The sequence below is a fragment of the Lissotriton helveticus genome, chromosome 2_2, assembly GCF_964261635.1.
Source record: "Lissotriton helveticus chromosome 2_2, aLisHel1.1, whole genome shotgun sequence".
In the NCBI taxonomy this organism is placed as follows: Eukaryota; Metazoa; Chordata; class Amphibia; order Caudata; family Salamandridae; genus Lissotriton; species Lissotriton helveticus.
Window position 1 is genome coordinate 293,680,590 of NC_136060.1, and position 17,518 is coordinate 293,698,107.

General features: G+C 42.9%; 1 protein-coding gene across 4 annotated transcripts in view; it reads left to right on the top strand.

Moving 5' to 3' along the window:
• Positions 1-17,518, top strand: part of LDB2 (LIM domain binding 2) — a 1,235,060-nt gene that overhangs the window by 959,113 nt on the left and 258,429 nt on the right. The window lies entirely within an intron of this gene.

Genomic DNA, 17,518 nt, shown 5'->3' on the forward strand with positions numbered 1-17,518 from the left:
TGATGACCATGACTAGCATATGATTTGGTAATGAATGTCAAATAAAGTAGTAAAATGTGCATATAATGGTAATGCCCGTAATATGAAGAGGTTATGCCTGGGCATATTATCATAACTGCTGGCATGCCCTGGAGGTACCTTGACACATGATGTAAATTACATTTACAAAATACAGTACTTGCATAAAACGTAGGCACACAATGAGAGTGACTGGAATATGAGTGGGAACACCTCGTATGTGGGTACATGGGCATAATGGTATCAATTACAAAATGAGGTTCCATCTGGAGTATATTTTTGAAAATTTCAAATCCGCTATGGTGACATTTTGACTGTACTATGGGGACAATAATGAGTGGCCTCAACTACGGTTATTCTCTACATTTTAACATATTTTTCGGTCATCTATAAACGTCCAGGTGATGGCAAGCCAGGGTTTGGTTCCAAAGTTAGTTTATTTACCAAAATGAAAGAATTGTGTTTGAAGATGAATTCAAAGCATTTTAAAACAATTACAGGTTTATAGTTGAAGGCAATTAGCTCATTTTCAAAGAAGGGCAAAGCTACAGATTAGGTACAGATATTTTCAGAAATACACTAGCTGATGTTTGGGGACATGGTTAGTGTATTTACTGAAAATGATGTGTGTGGAATGGGGTTCTGACTCAAATGGCCCTCATAACACTTTTGCTTTTAGGCCACCTAGTTTTTGTACATTCTGCTGTGAGTGAGTGTCATTTACTGAGTCCTGCTCACTGTAAGTTCAGGTTTTGAGAGATAACCACCAGTCCTCGCCTTTTAAAGTAAGGGTTGCTGATGCACAACTTCGGTACAAGTCCCTGGGCTGCTTACATATGATCACATGTGCACAAGTTTTTGTACACTTGTGCAGGCTGAGCAGGTGGGGCTACTGTCTAACTCAGCGTTATCTCTAAACACATGTAACGTGACACAGATTAGACCTTTAATAAATTACTGATGGTCTGTGAAAGCCTTATAATTTAACTGGGCATTCAAAAAGAACACCCCAATTATATTTTACGATAGAATGAGTCTATCGTGCTTTACTGAACGTTTGTAGTGCCTTATTGCATTTACACTGTAGGCGTGACCTGTACAAAAGTAACACATTAGCATTGGCTAGATCCAGAGAAGAGTTTAATGTTTCTTTGTATAAATAACCCAAGGTCAGCCCTTAATTAGATTTGAGCTTTGAGCGACCCTGTTTAGCCAAGCAAATTATCCTGCTGGCCAGCAGATAGATAAAAACGTTCCCATTTGGTTGGCGCTAAGTCTGTTCCTGGGCTAGGAATATGGTATGGACAGAATCAGCTTATGTTATTTCATTCACACAGCCAGACAAGTCTAGTCATTCTCTTACCCAGAAAAAACAAAAGGAGGCAACCAGACCTCTGGCATCTCTCATAGGAGAGGCTTTCCTTTGAAGTTAAAAAGGGAATTGGCCAGGCAGCTATGGTAGTTAGGGGCAAAGCTGAATGCTGCCAGAGAGACCTCTGAGCACTTGAAGAGTCCCTCTTGAAAAGGCCAAGATGCTGTGCAGAAGGAAATGGACAGGGGAGGAGTGTTTGTGTCATCTTTTGATTGGTCAGAGATGCCCACATTCTAGAATTTTCCACCCTGCTCTTAAAAAGCCCCGCACAAGGAAGATATTTCTGAAAACATTATGAAACTTTGAGGAACCACACAACTGGAAACGAGAAAACGCCTGGCTCCTGCTAAAGAAAATGACTCAAGGACTCTTGACACCTAATAAAGAGATCAACTGAAGATCTTCTGACTATTGATGAAAAAAAGAACTGAAGGAACTCCGATTTGTCTGGCACCTAGGGACTAGGGTTTATCTCCAGGGCTGGTGCCTCCACTCCTTCTAGGAGACAGTCAGTGGTTGGGCTTGCTGGGGACTCTGGAGGCAAGGGTTCCCCTGGAAGTTATGTGACTGATGCTGTGGTGGGACAAAAGGGAACAGCTGAGTCCTGCAATTGGCCAGATGGTTGTGGTATCTGTGAGTGCAGGAAGGAAAGTTAATCTTCCTTGAGGGTTGCAGGGTATGACTGAGGAAGACCTGGACCAAAGAGAAGTACTAGGAACCCAGATAGAGGAGCGGGCCTGGGTATCACCAAGATGCCTTAGCATTAGCCTGAGAGGAATTGAAGGGGAGGAGTTGAAGGCATGAGACCAGGTCCTGAGCAGTCCAATAGCATTGCTAAAACAGGTTCTAGAAACTTCAAGAAAATTGTAGAGGTCAGGAGTCCCGAAAGGAAAATTGCTTTGGCTAGATGAAGAGCCACCTGAGCTTGCCCTCCAGTCCAGATCTTGACTCATACAACAGATACCCCACAGGAAGGGCAGAGTCACCTGATGAAAATGTCTGAAAAATAGCAAAATGTTGCGTCCCCTAAATGTAGGGAACGACCCTCTGGGCACAACGTTAAGGTATCAACTGATCTCCAAATTCACAACCAAAGTTTTGACTTGAATATTCAATCCAAAATCATAAAGTTCATCAAAGATATTTATTATATCATAAGTGAGAAATTTGATGTTTTAATGTCACATCCAACGTTCTCTGTTTCCAAAATTCACATTATATCCATGTATATATTTAAATTAGCATCTTCCCAATGCAAGGCTAACCTTGCAGGACACACCCGAGAGATTGCACGACCCATGAAGCGATTCCCCTGACGAAGCGCCTGTTATGGGCGCGAAATGCATTGGGAAGATGCTAATTTAAATATATACATGGATATAATGTGAATTTTGGAAACAGAGAACGTTGGATGTGACATTAAAACATCACATTTCTCACTTATGATATAATAAATATCTTTGATGAACTTTATGATTTTGGATTGAATATTCAAGTCAAAACTTTGGTTGTGAATTTGGAGATCAGTTGATACCTTAACGTTGTGCCCAGAGGGTCGTTCCCTACATTTAGGGGACGCAACATTTTGTACTTATTTTCCACACCTCTTGACCAACCAGGTGATACCTCCGTGGCACACTACCAAGAAGCAACTTTCTTGATTTAAATCAGCCTGTGCCCAGTCTAAACCCATTGTTATGAAAAATAGCAAAGAAATCACTCAGCAGGTACATCAGAATCCTGATCAGCTGGCTGAGATTGCGTCATATGTTCATGTGCATTCTAAATAAATGTGTCTATTGGTATTGCAGTGCACAAAGGAGGTAAGGGACGCCACAAGGCGAAGGGTTGTAGGTTCTGTGAGCTGTCAGGAGTGCAGCAGTTCCCCACGTACTTTAATTAACAATTGTGGGCAGCTACACTATTCATTTTGTCGGTTTACTGTTGTGAATGTCCATGTTGTGGTTCTTGGTTACCAAGACCTTTGTTTCTAGGTTTTGTGGTTGCTTGCAGGAATGGTAACAACAGTTACCATCATACAGCACACTGCATAGTTTTGAACACTGAAACATTTTTTGAAAGCAATAATAGTAACTGAATCATTGCAGATATTGTTGAACACGAGTACGAGTGCCAAATGTTTAACATTGATTACATTTTGTTCTGACCCTTTAATTCTATTTTTAATTATTATGGTGGTACTTTAGCAAGGTTAGTAGGCCTGATTTGTATGAACTGTGCCTACTATATTCTGTTAAGCACATGGAGGTGGGGCTATTGTAGTTTTTAGGCTCAGGGCTTGCTGATGCTCTCTGACTGTTAGAGGAGCTTCCAGGGCAGGGGTTACAAGGTACATTTAAGACGTTACCTGGCATGTCAAACCTGTCTTTGGTGTGTGTCTATTGTTAGGTGTGTGGCGCATAAGAGGCTAGCATCATTTCCACATTCAATTCTGTATTTATTTGCAAATTTGTGCTTAGTATTTTGGTAGAGTGAGTGGTAGAATACTTTTCCTTTTTTAAGAAAAAACACTGATTGTCCAGCAATTTGTTAAGTGTTGTTTGTTGCATTTCTGAGTGTTTAAGATCATCTGTATAACATCTGCGGTCTGAAGAAAAACAAATGTAATATCTGTATATTGTTTATTTTTACCACCCTGCAATCCATAACATTCCAGCAAATTTTCTTTAATAAAAGTGCTTCAGAGTACATCATTTGACCACATTCTTTTCTAGAATTTCTAAAGCGAAGATACTCCCAAATTTTCCATAAAGGTCTGGAATTGTTTACAGGCCATGGATTACTAGAAGAGTTCATGTGACCCTTCTGATTTGCCTATCTATTTACAGAAGTCCTTTTAGCCAATATCTTTCACATCTTGTATTCTGAAAAGCATCATTTGGCTGTCAGTTTCTCAAAGATTTCTTAGGAAGATCAGTGGACAGGTTACTGCTCTCAAACCTCACATCAGATGTTTTCAATGCTTTTGCCCACATTACATAGACATAATCATGATGTTCATTTATTATTTAGTAAATAAGGTCACCGTACACCATGTACTCAAAAAATATTTTTATAATTATGTCTCAATATTAAACTGAAAAAGACATTTCATAATTTTTTTAAAGCAAGCAATCAGTTCATATAAGTAAAGATTTGCAAAAATCCTCATAAAATGTATTTTCAAAAGGCTCTAAAAAAGGCTCTCATTTATTAAAAGTCTTAATGCCATAGAATCTGTTTCCATCAAATTAATTTTGATGTGCCCACAGGAATGTCATTGCTATGGAAATGGCATGCTTAATAAAAAGTAGACTTAGCTATTCTAACATATTTTATGTCTCAATGGAAAACATATCAGTTTTAGTCTAGAATTCATGACATAAGCTCTTTGTTAAGGAAAGCTTTGCTTGAGCATGTATAAATGTATGGCAGAGACTGTTGCAAATCCATTGCTTAAAGGTACAATTACAAAAAGTAGAATGAGGTCCAGATTTAGTTTTATATCCCCAGCCTACTTTCCCCAATTTCCATGAGGATTCAGCAGTGATTTTCCTCATTGGAAAGCTCTCTGTCAGTTTGGGAGAGAGCAAGCATGAGCCCTGCTCCTGTGCGATATACAGATTGGCAGTACTGCAGATTGGGGTTGCACAGAAAGTACAGATTGCCACTGTAACCACCGTTCTACTATATATACACAAAATGAACTCTAAAAACAGAATCTTACCTCGTTCATGCCACCAGAAAACATGCTCATTCCTCTCACGAGCTTCCCTCCAAATAAACAACCTTTCTTCCACAAAAAAGCAATAATAAGTTTATTATCTCATTTAAAAACGTTCCTGTTTGTCCTTTATCCTCTGTACTGGCTGGTTCAACCCAAGACCCTCATCCGACACGTGTTCTTTCTATGTTTGCCCCACATGTTTTAAGTGTACATGCTTGAAACCAGAACGCATGGATAGGCCTCCTAGCTAGTCTTCAAACATAATATATTGCTCATTAGTCATATATGGCATCCTTACATTGCAAGATAATTCACTTAGGGGGACATTTGATAATTGAAGTCATTAAATCTTTCTATTGTGTCTGTTGCCATCAGTTTGACCTAATGAAGATACACATAGCCTGATTCTTGGCAATAGATGCTCTTGTTGTTAATAAGTTTCATAAAGTAAATGTTTTATATACATGTTTAGCTGATCTAACCCTCACCCTAGATGATTTATTTTTTATGATGGTATTGTAATGGGCTTAAAGGCTCTTTAAGATATATTTTATTTTATAGCCCTCCTATTTTTTTATATTGGTCTGATGTTTAGGATATGACCATTAAGATTTCTAATATATTGGATTCCATGTCGTATAGTTTGTTTATTTGTAAATCTAATGCTCTCTCATTCTTTGTGTCTATGTCACATAAGAATTTGGTTTTCCTAAATCTTCTTTGATTAAATCAATTTCTGCTCATTTAAAAGATGCAAAACTATTATGTATCATATATGGCGGGCTGAGATTATTCCAAATAGACAAGAAAGGGCCTCATGTAGGTAAATAGTATTTACCGATTCGTAAATACCGAATTTTACCGATTCGGTATTTACGAATCAGTAAATGCTATGTAGCTAAAAAATCGGTAAAAGTTACCGAATCGTTAAGATTCGGTATTTACAGAATCGGTATTTACCGATTCGGTAATTGCCATTCATTCCTATGGGCCAGGCCCATAGGAATGAATGGCAATTACCGAATCGGTAAATACCGATTCGGTAAAAGGGGGAAAACATTGAAGGGTGGCAGGGTGTCACTTTGACACCCTGTTGCACCCCTTAATTGTTTATGGGTGCACATGTTGCAGACATACATGCCCTAAGGGCATGTATGTCTGCAACATGGCACTGAAGCAATTTGCTTCAGTGCCAACTTGTAGTTGGTGGTAAATAACGAATCCTAACATGGGATAAGCACTCATTTAATTGCTCCCTACATTAGGAATTCGGTAATTTACCAAATCGGTATTTAGAAATCGGTAATTTACCGATTCCTTAAATTACCGATTCGGTAAATTACCGAATCCTTAATTTCGGCCCCCTTCATAAGAAAAGCCCATTACCGGTCGGTAATGGCCGAAATTCGTTAATTTCGGCCATTACCGACCGGTAATGAGCCACCTACATCTGGCCCTAAGTCGTTAAAACATACATTATTTTGGCTATTGGTTCAAATATTTCTACAACAAAGGGAATACTTACCTACAAACTTAGCACCAAATGTTGATACATTTGCCCACACCCTCCTCCAAGCAACTTTTCTCATTAGAAAAGTCAGAAGGAATACTCTGCTAAATGGGTTCATATTTACCTAGCTGCTTAATGAAACAACACCGATGACTTCCAGTGTATCCGGAACTCCATTCTGGTCTATCTATCAATTAACATACATGATGAGCCATGGATCAATGCATTAATACATCTGGGGTCTTTTTCCATCAGCATGCAGATGATTAACTAACAATTAACTCATGCAAAAGTCTAGGTGCCTTCAGACCCTGTCTCATATAAACCCAAACTTGAAAGACATTTGCAAGAAATCAACTAAACTCTTGAATGAATGGGATTCTCCTCCTGCCCCAAACCCAAAAACTTTGATGTTTTATCACAGGCACTTGCAGAAATAGGAACTGTATCCAAAGGTGTAACAATCACCAGATCTTTTGTCCTTATCCAGGACTCGTATATACAGCTTTACTTACAAATTATAGTTAGTGCCAGACGTGCAAAATATCAACTCAGACATATTAAGTAACATAAACTCTGCATTCTTGAAAATTCTCAAAATGATAGTACAAGCCCGAAGTTGGTTTTGAAGGACCGGAATGCTCTTTGGGTTATAACATCCACAAACTGGCATGTCTGTGGGCATTCACAGACTCCTTCCCACAATCTCCCCACCCAAGGAAAAGGTAACATATATTCATGTCAGTAAATCGCTTTCTAGGATGCAGACAGGAGCATAGCTTTGTGGGAAGTTTATTGTGGTGTTATTCCCTTCAACAAATGCCTTCTTTTGTTGGTAATTGGGATCACGGACTCTCAGGCAGATATGGTACTTTCTGTGTTGGGATAGGAAGCAATAGAGAAACTGAAGCTTGTTCCAAATGCAGCAGAAATCAAAGGGAGTCATTAACTCACTTTGAGGGCTACACTTTTGGTAACGTACTATTTTTTGCTTCCAGTTTTTGCAAACTGGTTTTAATACTTCCCTGAGCATGAAATACAGTTTAGTTAGCCACAGTGTGTGATGCTCCTGTCGTGTCTTGAGAGAGAGAGAGAGACCATCTGTCCTCATCACATTTCTTCAATCAGTCTCTTTGGTCTTTTGCACTCTCTTCTCTGCCGTGCGTCTCCGTTGTCCATCTGTGCATCCCCATCCTGTTTCATGCCTGTGTCTCCTGTTGCGATCGCTCCTCCGTCTTCATTCACGATCTTGAGTTCCTTGAAGTGTTAGCTGTTTCGCATGATGTGGTAACGTCCTGCTGATGCTGTTATCATGGGCCCTTTCACCTCGGTCACCGTCAAAGGCTCCTTTGAGAATGGGCTGTCCGATTTCCTCAGCTGCCGCTGCCGCACCACCACTGTATCCCCTTCTTTAGTTGCGCCGGAGTGGCGTGTCTCCTTGCATCTGCATATGTCTTCATTTTCTCCTTTGCCTCTTGATCTTTGGTGGCAATGCTGCTTTGCTCTGGCTTGGCTGCTGCTTCCAGCTGCGGTAGCCTGGTCCTGCTTGATCTGCCCAGCACTAGCTCAGCGGGACACCGTCCTGTGGAACTGTGAGGGGTGTTGCGATAGTCCCTTAGTACTTGGCACAGAGCCTGCCCTATTGAGATCTGCGCCTGTTTTGCTCTTTGGATAGCCTTCTTAATGTTCCCCATAAATCTTTCCACAATGCCATTTGCTTGTGGCCACAGGGGTGTTATTTCCTGTGGTGGATCCCTAGATAGTCCATAAATATTCTGAATTCTTCCCCTGAGAATGGTGGACCATTGTCTGTCTTTAGTGTTCGCAGGGAGCCCCACGCCGCAAAGATGTCGTCCATAGTTGGCAGCGTTGCATTTGCTGATGTCGATGATACTTGTCGCACAATGGGAAATCTGGAGAATTCATCAATTATCACAAGCAGGTAGTTTCCCGTTTCCAAGGGCCCGTAGAAGTCTGCTGCCAGTTCTGTCCATACTGCCCACAGCCGGGTCCCGTGGAGAGAGTTTCGTTGGGGCAGACAGGCGGGGTGGGGGGTGCTAAAAACCGGATTATGGATAATTGAAGGTAAGTAAACAATGTAATAAATAAAACGAATTTCGTAGCGCGCCCTGCATCGCAAAATGTGATGCAGGGTGCGCTACGAAATTCGTTTTATTCATTAAATTGTGTACTTACCTTCAATTATCCATACTCCGGTTTTTAGCACCCCCACCCTGTCCCGCCCCCGCCCCGCCTCTCCGCCCCACTGAAACTCCCTCCACGGGCCATGGCTGACTGCCCACAGGAGCTCTGACATTTGTAGTGGTTCCAGTTTGGCCGGCTGCCCAGTCACTTGGCAGATGTGGCAGTTTGTGACTGTGGCCTCTACCATGTTGTCTAACCCCGGGAACCACACTTTTTCCCATAGCAGTTTCTTCGCGCTACCATGCCTCTATGTGATTAGTGCGCCAAGCTCACAGTCTGTCTCTGCAGTGCTCTTGGCATCACTATTCTTGTTCCTCTCATTATTATTCCATTTTTGGTCTCTGATAGCTCTTCATGAATCTTTTTGAATGCCAGCATTTCCTCTTTGATCACTCCGTTTTCCATGATGCTGTTGTTGTTGACATGCCTCTATCTCTGTTGTCTTGTTACCATTTTGACCGCCTGCATTCTAGCATCCCTCTCGTTTCTAGGTCTAACTCCGCCATCGGTATTGATGGCGGAGTATTTTGTTTTAGTACAAAGTTCAGGTACTCCTCCGCTATTGATGTTGCCTCAGGTGTTGGTGGCAAAGGGTGCCGCGACATGTAGTCTGCCGGGTTGTGCTCTTTCCCTGGCTTGTGCACGATTTTGAAGTTGTAGTCCATCAGCCCTATGCCCCATCTCTCTATTCTAGGCGGTATTTTTGCATTGGGATTTCCATAGATCGTTACTAGGGCCTGATGATCCGTTATGATGGTGAATGGTTTCTCATATATGAACATGTGATAGTGCTCACATGCCCATACTACTGCGAGGCTTTCCTTTTCAGGCTGCGAGTATGCCCTCTCAACTTTGGACAGGCTTTTGCTTGCATATGCCACTACCTGTCTTGGTGACTCTTTGCCTGGCCTATGCTGTGCCAACATTGCTCCTAACCCCACCGGGCTGGAATCCACCATCAGTTCTGTGCATAGCAGATGATCAAAGTACGCAAGGTGGTCTACCGCCATCACTGCATGTCTTATGGCCTCGAACGCTTTGTTGCAGTCTTCTGACCACATGAATGTCTGGCCCTGTTTCGTCAGTTCTCTCAGCTGGATGCTTACAATGGCAAAGTCTTTGATGTATCTCGCGCAGTAACTGGCAAGCCCAAGGAACGACCTCACTTCTGCAACATCGCTCGGAGGTTTCGCTTTTTCTAGCGCTTCCACTTCGCTGCGATCTGGTTGCTTCTTTCAGAATTCGTGTGCGAAATTCCATTGACCGACATTCCTCAATGATACGTAGGCGAATCGCTTGTTTGTTGTCGAACTCGTCAAATTCGCAGTGTGTGACCAGTTTGCGCAGTCTTGTCGTAAGACATCAAGTGATTTGTCTGTGTGCTGAAATGCAATTGCGAAGGTGTATCTTTCAAAGTCAATGTTTCTTTGTGGATCAAATTTGTCTGAGAGGCACTTTATTAGCCCTTTGTATGTTGTTGTTTGGTCCTCTGGGAATGTCACTAGTAGGTCGTCCACTTCGTCACCTACGAGGCTTAAAAGCAGATCCAACTGCTTGGCATCTGTTACATCTGTGGCGCGCATGTATCTTTAGAACTTGCGAACCCATCACTCCTATCTGATGCTTACTTGTCGTTCACATAGGTTGAATGCAAACGGTCTGCGGTACTGGGCGCTCTGTTTGTCACTCCCGTGTTCAGTCATTGTTGGCCTGTGACACCTCTTTCTTTGATTCTGTTTTTCTTACTTGTCACTTTCGTTTATCTTTTCACTTTTCTCACTTCTTGTTCTGTTTCTGTGTTTTCTTTTCTTTATTCTGTCTTTCTTTCTTGTTGTCTCTTACTTAATTTGTTTCTGCTTTTTATTTTTCCTTTTTTCTTGCTCTCCTGTGTTTCCTTGCTTTAACCTGCTTTATCCTTTTGTTTTATCTTTTCTTATTGACTCCTATCAGTGCGCTTTTACGTCTTCTTTTGACTTTGTTTGTTTTTTTCTTCACTTTTTCCTTCTGTTCTCCTTTATTTCCTGACTTTAAAATGGGCGCCGGGCCATTCTGGCTCCTGAATCGCTTATTTTGCCTAATTTAAAGATGGCCACCCAAGTCTCGCGAGATCGCGGGAGGACTTAGATAGTTCCCGCCTGACTTAAAAATGGCCGCCAGGCCTTTCACGGTGCTGATTGCCCGCTTTTGCCTGACCCTAAGATGGCTGCCATCTTCTCGCGAGATCTCGCACAAGATTTCTTTTGGATGCTCGCGCGCGCTTAATTCTTCGGGGCTTCTTTCCGGCTTGTAGTCACGGCTGGGTGGCTCCGATCTCCTCCCTCTCGCACAGATGTCGTTGCGGTCGGGGTGGGCTCCCGTGCCGTTTCTTCACGCCAGCACTTGGACCAGGGTGGGCTCCTGGCTCCTTTTCTTCTATTCTGGGCACCTGGACACACGCGCCGGTTCTGCTTTCCCTCGTCGTCAGTTGTCGTGTCTTTGAGGTTAAAGCACGACAGGATTCATCAGTTTGATCAGGTATCTTTATTGGTTTCGGTACAGCTCTCGATCTTGCATCCTGCCTCCTGCACAGTTCCTGGCTAACTGCCATCCCCACTCCTTGACTGGAAGTGGTATACGGTTCATTGCTCAGCTCCCACCAGTCGGGGTCCAGGGTCCTACTGCCCTGTGCCCAGATCACGACAACTCCTGCATACAGAAAATTGTTTGATTTTATTTGTCCCTTTGGTGTGGGTTCGCTCAGTATCAAATGGAAAGACAAAATAAATAATATTGAAGATATACACACACACACACATTTGTGCACCTAGTACAAAGCACACAATACAATCTTGCTGGCATTGGACCATTCGACCTACAGGTTACACGTCATTAAGTGCAGGAGATGGTCTGACTCTGTGCTATCACTTTGGCGTTTGAGACTGCAACCTGTTGGTGACAAATGCACTGCTTTCGAGCTATGCAGAAGCCCCGCCTCTACCAGACCCTAACCCTATCACCACTCTGCCAAGGCCACTGGCAGCAATTACACTTGAACTAGGGGCTGTTGGGCCACAGTGGAAAAATGGTAGGGCACTGTGGATATCAGCATGGTTATGCAAGCACCGCTGTGCTACTAGCCCTAATTCATCTAGCGGCCCTGCAGGGTTGTCTAGTGGAAACAACACCTGGCACAGACACATAGGCTTGGGGAATGCAAGGTACTGCGAAGATGAATCCTGGAACAGTTTGGGGGGATCATTTGGAGTGTCAATGCACCATCTAACTACCTGATTGACTTCCCGGGATTGCACAAGCAACCACCCAATGAAAGGAAACTCCTTTCATCAGCATGTTGCATGCTGATGGTGTTTACAAGGGAACCCACGAGATTACCACATTTTTAAGATAGTGCTTGCACACCCTAAGGCAATGCTTGGATTTACTGCATTGGTTTGTGATACAGTGGTAATAGAAACCTTCTCCCCCTCCAGAGGGCTTTGACAAACATTTGGAATTATCCTCCTCTATGATATTGATGTATCTGACTAGTGCACTCACTACACCCCTGGGAGGAGGAGACAGGAGCTATTACCAGCTCTACACTAGCGAGCCCCTCCACCATCTTTCCACCCTGCCAGTGTATGTAAAAATCAGCTCACTAATATGACTTCTTGATTCTTACATCGCAGGGGACTGGCAGGCCACTGGCAGTAATGAAGGCATGCACACCAACATTTGATTGACCCTATGTCTACCTCTGCCTTATACTTGATGTCTGTGTCAGACATGCAACTGTGCATCTAAATGTGAATCCTAAAATAATACTCGGGATCCTGGCACTGTAAGCCAAAAGCAACATAAATCCGGGCATAAAATGCAGTAGAATGTAATAAATCACATGAAATATCATGTCATCATAGAACAATAAACACTTTGACGTTAATGCAGTTATAAAGAGTAGCCTACAAGAACACCTGTGTGCCTACTGTATATATTATGATAATTTTCTTTTAAGCAGCCCCTATGCAGGGTGCAGAAGATCCTGCACTTCTATTTGTGGTAATACAGGGGTTGACAGCTTCAGCAGAAACAGGCATCCATCGAGGATACCTTTCTGTCCTGAGAGCTGAAATCCAAATGCCCCCAAAGGAATGCAAGACGAAGAGGTGGGTGGCACACACACCAATTCGGGAGAGAGACCTTGCTGTGTCTCCAGCTTGTCGAGTGGCCAAGTAGCAGCCACCCTTGAATGTGTGGTGCGGCTGTGAAAAATCACCTCGAGGACCACTCCGGCCTGTTCAGGAAATCACATTACCTCGGTGACGGGACCCATGTCTCTCGAAGTCTCCCCCACCAGGAGGGAGGAACGGCATGGTCGCATGTCTCAGTACTTGCTTGGATCTCCCTCTTGTGGCAACAATGGGGATGGGCTAGCCGTAGCCATGACAACCCCGCTTCCAGCAAGGCCATGGTCAGGATACTGAGCCTACTTCTGTTGCAGCATGCCATGCTGTTTGGTCCATTTTGGCTGCTGTTCCCCACAGTGGGCGCCAGAGTAGGGAAACACCGATCAGGGGATCCTTTCTGAGGCCTTGTTCCTCTTCAGCCTCAACCAATGGACAGCAGTATGCAGAGATCCCGGGCATGTCGGACTTGCATGGGCACCATGGGGGGCAAAGCTAGGCGCCAGACATGCCCCGCTCTTCTGAAAGCGCTTAACGGGCACTAAGACAACACAAGCGCACCACACCCTGGTTCTGGGTTGGCGATGATAGTACAGAGTCTTTTAGGGCCCTGAGTCTCTGGGCAAATGGGGAAGGGCAAACCAACAGCCACTTGAGAGCAGTGGGGGTACACGAGGAGCAACAAGGTAGGCAGGCCAGCACAAAGTCACTTGGCAAACTGACAGTCTCTTCAGCAACCTAGAAGGTTGTAGGCTAGCACACATCAAGTAGTCCAAGATGGTGGTTTCCTCCAGCACAGCAGTCCTCTCTTATGCAGTATGTAAAGCTAGCAGCATCTGGTTACAAGTCCCATGCACTGTCTACAAACATGGGGTCAGAGCCCCTGTACATATACTCAAAATGTTTTTGATATGGAGGTAACTTCAAAAGAAATCTTATAAGTGCACAATACCCCCATGCAATCCCAGCTCTGGCTCTAGACATCATTATGGGGTAAATAAGCCCTTTGTGTGAGAGCAGGGCTTAGCCTATACAACTGTAAGCGCACCCCACCTCCCTCTCTCCCAGCCCAGGAAGACCATTCAGTATGCAGATGTAATCCTGTTACACCCAACCCTTCATGTGTGTTGGCTATATGACAAGTTTACATAAAGCCCGGCTGTCACTCTACACTGGACATGGATTGGAGTTAGTCTGCAAAGCTCGAAGAGTCATAAGCACATAGGAATGCACACTTTTTGAAAGTGGCATTCCTCCAATTGAAATGAAAGATCCACTTACACCAATAAGCAGGATTTATCACCACTACTCCAAACATAGCAATGCTACTCCTTTCAGATCCGAAATTACCATTGACAAACATGTCAGGGAATTCCCAATCCAAACATACAAGAGAAGCAGCACTCACAGTAGTGAAAAACGAAATAGGTTGTTTGTTAGTGTTTGTCACTACCAGGACATGCCACACCATCAAGGCACATGTCCTACCTTTTACCTACACAGCACCCGGCCCTTACAGCTACCTAGGAACTACCTTAGGGGTGACCTATATAACCTATATATAGTAAAAAGGAAGTGTCAGACTGGGCAAATAACTTTAAATGCCAAGTCACAGTGGCAGCAAACTGCACATGCAGGCCCTGCAGTGGCAGAGTCCTAAGGCAGGTTTGAAAGGCTACTTCTGTTGGCGGTGCAGGCCCACTAGTAGCATTTAATTTAGAGGCCCTGGGTATACGAGGAAGGCAAAAAATTGGGGGATAACCCAGCAAAAAGGACCAGGTCCACCACTTGAGCACACTCTAATACAGCAGTAGGGCCTTCGTGGTGCTGTGAGCCTACAGACAAGTTGTGGGTAACTCACATACTGACATTTAGTGGGAGAATGTCACCCACACCGTCTGCTCTGCCTCCATAATTGGTTTAGGTTTGTAGTCTAGTGGAGGGTCAGGTGAGCTAGATGTGTTTGTTCAACTTACCTAGACTAGCAGAAGGTGAAAAAGCCACTTACCTTAATGTTTCCCAAACTGTTTGCCATTTGTATGGAAATATTTAGAAACAATCAAAATGTTGTGGTTGCTTTCTCTCCAATAAAGATTGGGTAGGAGTGATACCTTTTCCACAATTTTCTATTGAACAAGGACATAATGGGCCTTCTGACTGTAGCATACCCAGAGGCAATTTCAAACACAAGTAAGTGAATATGTTGTGCAATGTAAAAAATAGTAAATACATGAATAGCTTTCAATTATGTGCATCAGCGGACTCTTTAGAAGAAGCTAGACAAACAGGGAATACTAACTAGCCTCCTAAAAGCGATTCAATCCCTGCATACCCACACTTGATTTAGAATCCGAATTGAAAATGGTTCAAGCTTTTCCAGGGATATCCCTACATCCCAGGAGTTGAAACAAGGATGTGTCCTTGCACCATAACTGTTTAACTTGTTTCTAGCAGATTTAACATACTGCTTGAATGATGAGAATGCTCATCCCCCCAAACTAGCAGGAAAAAATATATCAAATTTGTTATACGCCGATATTGTTATCCTATTAAGCCAAACTAGAATAGGATTACAACAGCTTATAAACGTAGTTTCAAGCTATTCACTGTAAAATGGTATGGAAATAAATGAGGCACAGACTAAGATAATGGAAGTAAACAACAGGAAACGGAAAACGTATAAATATAAATGGTATTTGCAAAAGCAGCAACTGGAGCAAGTAAAGACATGTAAATACTTGTATGTGCTTTTTGATGAAAATGCACTTTTCAGCAGCAAAAGAAGGAAGATGTAACAACTTAATCATGGCATTTCAAACATTGCAAAAGTTCTTGGGTGGACCCAGCTACCTTCCGCTTCTTAAGGTAATAAATGCAAAATTACTGCCAACTATTACATATGGTAGTGAAGCGTTGTGTGGTAGGGACTCCACAGCTTTAAACAGCGGCATTTCAAAAACATTTAAGCTCCTTTTTTGCCTGCCGTGCAATGCGTCCACAGCCTAAATCAGGTTAGAATTTGGGATATCTAACCAGCATATTGCAAGAGCGGGTCAGTATATAAAAGTTTGGAAGAGAGTAAAATCAGATACATCAAACCCAATGTGTCAATGGCTTTTGCAAGAATTACAAGCGAGGACATGCGGCCATATTTAAATATATTTATATAATAATTTAAACATTGGGGGACTATTAGCACGGGCAATATCGCCGATTTAGCGGGACTTCTTGCCGCTAAAGCGGCGATATTTTTATCGCCCTATTAGCAAGCTGTCGCTAACAGCAGTTAGCGACAGCTTTTAGGCGATAGCTGAAGGTTTGGGGCCCGCTTTGCATGTCAGCGTTATTTATTGCAAATGACATGCAAAGTGGGTGTACCCAAACTGTTAGCGACTGAAAACAGTCGCTAACACAGCTATCGCCTATTAGCAAGGCAGGGGAAGCGATACAAAAAATCGCGCTAAGCACGATTATCGCTATAAACTAACGCATGCTAAAAAATTTACTTACCTATATAGTCAATGGCGGATGGATTATCAGATTAAGCCCCCATTGGCGTTAATGCGAGAATATTGCTGGATTTCCAGCGATATTCTCGCATTTCGCTGCTATTGCTGGATATTTTAGCACAATGGAGAAAAACGTTGCTAATAGCATTTTTTCTCTGCTAAAATATCCAGCGATAAAAAAAATTTGCTAACCACGGTTAGCGATAAATATCGCTATTTCTTGCTAATCGGCCCCTTATTTCGCAGCCACGTATGCTTGACAACAGCCTCTCAGAATAAATAGTTTTCTTAGCTTCCTGCGGCACCCCTCTGGTAGAGGAAGACAGATGTTCAGAATATAAATTTGTGATGCTGTGCGTAGTAGCGTAGCCAGTGCGTCATGAGCCCTAGTGCAAGGAAGGACATGCCCCTACTCCAGCTGCTGTTTGAATTATAAAATATAGCAATAATCAGGGTTTAGGGGGGGCCTTATGACTCTGGGTTTCGGTGCCACTGCACCTGCTTCTCTCTGTCTGTATGCCATCCATATACTCTCCTTCTTCTATCACTGCCTTTAAAGGTGGACCATGCACTCTGAATTCTGATATTGGCATTGATAGGAAACAGATGCACAAAAGTGCATCCTTTATAACTTCCATAGGGGGAGATAGATGGGCCGCCAACGTTTTTCTCAAAGTTACTTTGAGGCATTTATTGAAAACACTTTTTCTTTTCAAAATTCGACTTTATTTTATTAATCGGTTCGAAACGGGTCATAAATGCCGAGGTTTCTCATAATTATTCAATCTGTAATGAATGAGGTGCCCTTTCCATATAAGCTGCACATGGCGACAATGCCATGTTTGTTTTTGACGTCTTATCACTCTTTTAATCTGTTTTCGGAGCTACAGCGCATGAGGTAGAAACTGTGACAACATTTTAAGCGACTGTTGCTACTTCTGAAAATCAAGTCTGATTTGGCAATCACTTGATTCTGTTAGACCAAAAATAAGTCGAAAGGACTTGCAAAGGACC